This window comes from Hyaena hyaena, unplaced genomic scaffold (assembly GCF_003009895.1).
Source record: "Hyaena hyaena isolate Hyena2069 unplaced genomic scaffold, ASM300989v1 scaffold_38, whole genome shotgun sequence".
NCBI lineage: Eukaryota > Metazoa > Chordata > Mammalia > Carnivora > Hyaenidae > Hyaena > Hyaena hyaena.
Genome location: NW_024080670.1, coordinates 2,452,000 through 2,458,171, shown reverse-complemented (window position 1 = coordinate 2,458,171; position 6,172 = coordinate 2,452,000). Strand labels below are relative to the sequence as shown.

The following is a 6,172-nucleotide window of genomic DNA, read 5'->3' as shown; positions in this document are numbered from 1 at the left end:
TCTCTCTCTCTCTCTCCTAGAAATAAATAAAACATTAAAAAAAAAATTTAAAAAAAAAAAAAAAAGAAAGAAAGATTCTCTCCCTGGGGCACCTGGGTGGCTCAGTCAGTTAAGCATCTGACTGGCTCAGGTCATGATCTTACAGTTCATGGGTTCAACCCCTCCATCGGGCTCTGTGCTGACAGCTGGGAGCCTGGAGCCTGCTTCCGATTCTGTGTTCCCTCTCTCTCTCTCTTTCTCTCAAAAAGAAATAAACATTAAAATAAATACAAGTGACAGTCAGGTCTGTGGTTGTGTCCTTTAAGAAAAAGATAAGGACTTGTGTAAGTGATATTAACAAATGTGACTTTAAAAAGTATTTCGTAATAAAAAGTATCAGTATCTCAGAGCTCTACAGTGAAACGGTAATTCTCAGTTGACCCGTTTGTGTGTCACACATTGCATGTGAATCAAAGACCCTTTCAAAGTGCAGGATGGACCAGAGGGGTTTTGTTTTTCATTTTTTAAAAAAAATTTGTTATTATTACTTTTTAATGTTTATTTTTGAGAGAGAGCCAGAGAACAAACAGGGGAGGGGCAGGGAGAGAGGGCAACACAGAATCTGAAGCAGGCTCCAGGCTCAGAGCTGTCAGCACAGAGCCTGACGCAGGGCTCGAATCTACGAACTACGAGATCATGACCTGAGCTGAAGTCGGACACGCAACTGACTGAGCCCTCCCGGTGCCCCTAACTAGGCCCTTAAAGCATTGGGCATCTTACCGTGTTGAGAGGCCCTTGGCTGCCTGGCAGGCCTGGTTTGCGATCGAGCTGACGTGCCCTCCATGGACGTGGTGCTTCTGCCTCATGGCCTGGGCTCGCCTGTGGCTTCTGCGAGTCCTGAGACAGCAGTGGAAACAGCTCTTCCCGCTGGTTCCCGCGGTCTTTAGGGCTATTCCGTTCTCTTAGGGAGAATGTGTTGTCTGCTGTTGACTGGGCTGTGGCATCAAGCGATGGGACAGCAGACCTTCTTCCTCACCCAGCTCATTACCAGCTGCGAGTCCCTGCCGGAGACAGCAGGGGACCGCTGGGGACAGCCGGGGCAGCGGCGTGCTCCTTGGCTTGGCCCAGCCTCAGCTGTGATGCCACACTAGCAAGGCTGTCAGCATCGCGCGTGCTGCGAGGTGGCCCAGGGACATGAGGGGAGTCAGATCAGTGTGGGTCCCTGGCACCGCACCCCGCGCTCCGACAGGCTTTTGACGTGGCTCTAGAGCAGACGTGAGGCAAAAGCAGAGACTCGGCAGACAAGACAGCAGAAATCTTAGCGAATGAGCCTCCCCGTGAGCGCGCGGTTGGCAGCCAGTCTGTTGGGCCGTTTCTGCTGCTTCCTGTTTGTTCCTTTACGATAACGTTTGCCTGAAGCAGGATGCAGAGCCCGTAGCCATGCGGCCCGGTGAACTCGGCCCGTCCTGGATCACTGCTTTAAATGCATATCGGAAACGTGGCTTGAACCACTTTTCACAAGACCCTGAGCAGTTTGGAAATGAGAGGTTCCTTCTCTACAGCTGTCTTACCAGGGCCATTCCCACACTTGCTCCTGATACTGTCTGAGATGGATTAGTGGGATCTCCTCTCCGGGGGGCGGGGACAGAGGGCGCCCGGTGAGCTGATCTCTTCCCCCAGATGGACACGTTCAGACCCGTGTGGCCCCGTGTCAGCGTGCAGCCTGGCTTTTGGGCCTGTGCATGACCATGAAGATGAGGGCAGCTGCTGTCGCCCCTCCACTCCCCAGCCCGCAGAGGGACCTGAGCTTGGAGCTTAAGCAGATTGTAGACGGGGGGCTTGAGAGTGAGTCACAGTGACACCAGTGCCATCCAGGCTTTGCTACCATCCTTACTTCTCTAATTCTTATGTTCGACTCAACATTCCCTCTGATACACGCAGGGAGGAAGCCGGAGAGAGGGGGGTTGGGCAGGTGGGGACGGCTGTAGGCCTCACGGCTTTCCTCATACCCTGGGAAGGATCATTCAGGGAATTTTTCACCCTTTAAAGGGCTGTCACAGGCCTTTGCATCTGTCTGTCTCATAAACCCTCTGGCGTTAGCTCCTGAAGCCGGAGGGTTGCAGCTCCCAGGAATTTGAGCCCCGGGCTGCCGGGAGGTCACAGGCTGCGAGCCACCTTTCTCTCGGTGCAGAGCGCAGGCATGGGGAGCGCGGACTTAGAGAAAGGTAGACTGGGTTTGCAGTACCAGCCTCTTCACTCACAAGCTGTGTGACCTTGGTGATTTGCTAGACTTCTCAGCCCGAGGCTGCCCTCTGGGGGGCCATGGTAACAGCGCTCTTCTTCCTTCATGGAAGCCGTGGTGAGGCCTGGTTTTGTGATTCCCGCTCAGTCAACAGTCCCGACCGATGGCATGGTTCCACGACCCCCCAGAGAAGTCCCCTGGGGAGGGAGGGGACCATCTGTCTCCTTGCCGGCCTCTTAGCCCCTCTTGGGCACACGGAGGAAAGGTGAGAGTCCAGGGAAGGGCAAGTGCCTTCTCGGGATGGGCGCATGTGCCCTGCTTCCTGGTCACAGCGCATTTGAGACAGCTGAGGGCACCTGTTCCCTTTGCATTGTAAAAAGTAGTTCCCGAAATCGAGTCCTGGCCATTTCTTCCGGTGGCGGGGGAGGAAGCCCATAGCAGAGGAGGTCTGCCTCGCAGGGGCCCCAGGGCAGGGCCCCGTGCCTCCCCTCCCTGCCCCCAACCCTCTCCTTCCCCGTTCCCTGGGACTCCTTCAGAGTCCTTCCGGCCAAGCCCTGTCGCATAATAGGGGCGGCAGGCTCCGGCAGGAGTCCCTAGGGAGGTTCTCCCCAGGGGACCTCCTGCCTGAGAGCAGACACCCCCCGCCCCCATGAACAGACCCGGGGCCTGGGAAGGAAGGAGCAGCCGCGGAGGTGCAGGGACGAACGTGGCGCCCTGGACTCCCACCTGAGGCTCTTTTCCTCCCGCCAGGCTTGCTCTTTGACCATGTGTGTGCCATCTGTCGTCGTGGGGCCAGAAATAGCCGGCTGAGGCTGCTGCGGCCTCAGGGTCCCAGCCGCCACCTGCTGCCTCTCTCTGCTCCCCGCGTAATTGCTGATGAGGTTTCGCCCTCTGGGGCTGGTTCCTCCCTACTCAGTGGGCTGTGCGGATGCCGCCCCCCCCCCCCCCCCCCCCCCCCCCCCCCCCCCCCCCCCCCCCNACCACCAGAGACTGGACTTCTGCCACATGTGGCTGTGGCCGCAGGCAGCCTGTCTGGGAGCGGGGTCTATGCTGCGTGCTCCTCGCTGTGACGTTAGACGTCCGCAGAGCGCTTGCCGGCTGCCGTTTGCTTTCTACGTGGGTCTCGTTAGTTCTGCCAATGACCCTGGGGGTAGGTACTGTCATCCTTGTTTTACCGCTGAGGAAACTGAGGCTCTCCAGCTCTTTCGACCCACAGGTCCTGCCCCCGTGCTTTAATAAAACCACCTTTTTGCACCAAAAGAGAAGAAAAAGGAAGTTGAGGCTCAGAGAGGTTAGGAGGCTTATCTGAGGTCACACAGCCCAGGAAGCAGCACAGTTGACACTTGAACCCAAGACGTTCAAATGTGCGGCGTCTGCACCGTTCCCCACTTCTGTTTCTCGGCTCCGTGAATGAGCGAGCTCCCTCCCTGCCTTGGCTGCCTTGGCTGTGACTACAACACCCACGTGGGGACCGGCCCGGCAGCGGCAGACTTGTCACCAAATGTTTCCCGGGTGACTGGGAGTGATGTCTGTCGTGACTGGTGGGTTTTGCAAACAGCCTCGAGCTTCGCTTTCCGGGGCTGTGTTTCCTGACGCTGCTGGTCCCTGGGTGTGTCTGTCCGTTGTAGCACGCATCCCCGCGTGGGGCACAGGCTCGGCTCTGGAGCGCTCGGTGGCCGGCCTCAGCCCAGGGTGTCTTAGGGCGCCCCAGTGGGGGTGACACAGCAGCGTCCGGCTCTGGCGAGACGTTAGAGCAGCGTCTTCACGCCCTTCTCACACTAGGGCCTTCGCCCTGCTGTGTCTTCACCTCTGCGCCGCCTCTCCACCAGCCCCAGATCCTTCTCCCCGGCGGAGCAGGGGGTGGGGGGCGGCGTCATCAGCCTTCCCTTGTCCGCCAGCCGGCCTCCCAGGCGGGACGTGCCTCCCACCAGTTCCGGGCTTTGGGCCTCCGTTGGGCTCTCGTTCTTGGTTCTTTCCATCCTTTCTAAATGTACGTGTGCCTGAAGCAGCCCCTGCCCCAGAGCCTTCAGGGACTCCCTGAGGCTGTCAGCGCCGCCAGGGACGACAGCAGTGGCCTCTGTTTCCACTCTTTCCGCAGCCCAGCTGGGTCTCCTCGGTGCAGCCTGCTTCCTCCTCCCCATGTGGTGCTGTCCCGCTGAGCCCTCACGCCTGCCCTTCCCGAACACTCTGCCCTCTGGCCTCCACCCTTCCGCTCCCTCCTGGGCCCCACTCAGGCCTCGGCTGCGACACCAGACACCAGCTCCTTTGGAATCCTCTCTCTCGCCCTTGGGCCCCTGTTGGGAGCCCTTCCTCGGGTGGGGCCCCGGCAGCCAGGGCCTGTCGTGGCCCCTTGGACCCAACACTCCAGTCCCCACGCTTCTCTCCGCCTGGCCAATGTGCCGAAGCCCCGGCAGGAGTTTTGTTTGTAGGGTTTATCTCAGCAAAGGAGTTCCGGGAGAGACTCTGAAAGCATTTTTTTCTTACTTAAATGGTCTCGTCGTGAATACTGTTCTCTCTCAGTTACTCTCAGGGAGAATGGCGCCTTCATGTTCAAGAACTGGTGGGCTGGTTTGGGAGGGTGGCCACTTCCTTGGCCACATGACAAACACAAAAGGAATACGGGTGCACACGATGTGTGAAGCTTTAAATCCGTGGCAGGTTAGCTTCCTGACCCTTCTCGGTCTAATGCTCCGTCCTCAGCGAGGCTTCTGCAAGCCCCCAGCCAGGCAGGGACACCTGCTTGCATCACAGGCCCACATCACTTACTGGGTCCTTGAGGCGCCTCGCATCGAGTGCTGAGCGCCTCTGTGCCTCTCCCCTGAGGGACAGCAGCCTCCCTGAGGGCAGAGGCCGCAGCTGCCCCTGACTGGGCCTGGCCCAGAGTGAATGGCAAAGTGGGTAAGAGCCAAAGAGATTTGATTTTAAACATAACCAGGCTGTCAGAGAGGTTGCTAGATAAGGAAGCTTTTGCTGGTCACCCTGCTTTAATTTCGCTGCTTTAAAGGGTGTGTGCGTGAGTCCATTCCAGCCTGAGGCATGGACGTTACGGTTCCTCAGACCTAACACGGGGTTAGATTTTCTGTAGATTCTCTGACCGTCCCCTGATGGAGGCATTCAGTTACTCCAGGAGCTTCTTGCCGATACCATTAGTTGGTAATTGTGCCGGAGATCAGGATTCCAGGGATTTCTTTTGGAACCCTAAGCTTGACTGCTCCCCATTAATCGTGAGCCAGAGGAGGGGGAAGGGGAAGAGGTGCCTTCTCCACCCACAGTGCCACTGTTAAACGGAACCAGTAATTGAATGCTATTAAGCCAAATTAATTTGCCTCCTGCAGAAAGGTTTATGATGAATGAAAGGCTTGCTAATCGGGGAGGGAGGCAGGCTACCCTCTATGGTCATCAATATTTCATGGTCATAGGCGGCGGCAGGAAGTTAGCTGTCCCGGCTCCCTGACCTTGAGCGATCCAAAGGTAGGACACAGCCAGCAGGGTTGCATTTAAAGGGCTTGTTACAAGGGAGATTTGCAGGAGGCGCCCGCGGCCTCATGGAACTTGTCCCCTCAGCTAGCTGGAGGTGCGGGGACCCACCTGAGACTGGCCCTGGCCCCTAGGGCAGAGAGCAGCTGTGTCGGCCACAGTGGCAGAGCGGAAATGCGTACAGTCGGCCCTGGAGGAGGGGTGGGGGTCCTTGATCTGTCATGTTCCTGCCGATTCCTGCGATTCCTGAAATGTCAGCATACCCCCAGCATGGCGAGTTCAGAGCTGCTGAGCGCAGAGCGGGGAGATGTACACCAGCAGAGCGCCGGACCTGGGGACCCCAGCCTGCAGCTCCCACAACTCCCTGGTCCTCCCTAGGGCCCTGAGGGAGAGCCTGCCAAGCCCTGGCGTCTCCAGAAATGTAGATGTGCCCCCCCCTCCCCGGCAGCGCTCACCTGCATTAGACTTGGCCTC

The 6,172-nt window shown here is 57.9% G+C and overlaps 1 protein-coding gene across 3 annotated transcripts in view; it reads left to right on the top strand.

Moving 5' to 3' along the window:
- The window catches only part of GPR107 (G protein-coupled receptor 107), a 65,262-nt gene that overhangs the window by 48,355 nt on the left and 10,735 nt on the right, over positions 1-6,172 (top strand). The gene's annotated exons all lie outside the window — the stretch shown is intronic.